Source organism: Sinocyclocheilus rhinocerous, unplaced genomic scaffold, assembly GCF_001515625.1.
Source record: "Sinocyclocheilus rhinocerous isolate Xijiao unplaced genomic scaffold, SAMN03320098_v1.1 scaffold534, whole genome shotgun sequence".
Lineage (NCBI taxonomy): Eukaryota > Metazoa > Chordata > Actinopteri > Cypriniformes > Cyprinidae > Sinocyclocheilus > Sinocyclocheilus rhinocerous.
Genome location: NW_015646352.1, coordinates 2152212 through 2153826, shown reverse-complemented (window position 1 = coordinate 2153826; position 1615 = coordinate 2152212).

Below are 1615 nucleotides of genomic sequence, written 5' to 3'. Positions count from 1 at the left end.
ATTTTTCCTTTGTATTCTGCTGTATCAGTATAAAGACAACATATACTGCGCATTTGTGGTCTGCTCTCCCGATTTATGAATAATAGCATGTAAATACAATATTTGTTATCTGTCAAAATGATGGAAATCACTTTCAAATATTATCACAATGTTAATGAAGTGTAATGAACTACAGTGATATACATGTTTAAATTTACTTTTAATGTTCGATAGTTGAAGGTAGCTGAATATAATAACACCTCAATGCACTAATTTTTTAAACATGCTTATTGTGTTCATAGAACAAACCTTTCACTTATTGTTTACAGTTTAGCGGATGTAACGCCCATAATTCTTGCAAAGCATCAGGGGGTGTAGGAAAAAGTGGCTAGGTCTATTTATTTACTTTTATTTATTTATTTTCATTTTAGGCGTGTCTAGAACATCTTTTAAAAAGTAATGTTGTTCAACCATTTTGTGCTTGCTGGGTAGTGGGAAGTCTGACTTGTTTCTGTAAATCAATTCTTTCAATCAAACAGATTGAACTTCGTTTCAATGATTCAGCGGTTCTTTTACAGTTAGGACAGTGGTTTTCAATCCTGGTCCTAAGGAGCCACATCGCACTAGACTTTAGGACACCGCGGTCGTAATTTGACGTCACACTGTGGTGCCTTTAAAAAAAAAAAAAAAAAGAATTCAGTGTATAATACTTTCCAAAATGTAACAAATCTGCAATCTACTCCACTTTACTGCAACGCTGCAATCCTCAGATTTAAAGTTTGTGCTCTTTTAATTCAGATGAGAGGTCACACCATGACGTATCAATCTTCTAATTCTCACTCATCTTCACATGTACAGTAAGGGGCCTAAAAACCAAACTGGATACATGAACCCCAGTGGGCTGTGGGTAAAGACAAAAACACATGATTTTCACCCTTCACAGTAGAGATAGCTTTCATCGCTTTATTGCATTTCACCTGGTTACGACATGGTGTGAGGTTAAAAAGCCACAAAACAACTTGCCCTTTTATGGTGCATTTACTACTTGATACTAAAATCACTAATGTCCTTGGTTAATATCGTGGAACAATGATGTTGTTGAGCCATGCAATTGTTTTCGGAGATAAAACCCCTGATTGGCTCAATAAATTTTTCTGCTGATTCAGTATGCCATGAAATGACCAAGAAGGTTTGTGAGCACCTGGATTTGCCCATACTGGACACCTAACATATAATCTAAGACGCTACAGTAGTGTACTGCCATATCAAATGAATAGCTATTTTTTTCTTTTGAAAAGAAAAATGTAACCCATTAATGATGAAAAGCCCCAATAACCTTATGAATAGAAGTATGCAGTTTAAAAAGTTTACCTAAAAGAGTGATGCAGCATTATGGGTATTTTACCATGTGACCTGGATTATGTGGTCACTTGCTTTTATAAACAGTTTATGTAATCCAGATCTGGTCAGTTAGTGCATTCACTGTTACATAAATGATTAAAGCTAAAAATGAATACTAGATCAATGGTATTAAAATAGCCCCACCTATTCCAGAACAGGATCATTGCAGGACAGTCATTCTCCTCTTTGATCACATTTTTTTTTTTTTTTTTTTTGGGCAAAAAATGGAAAATTC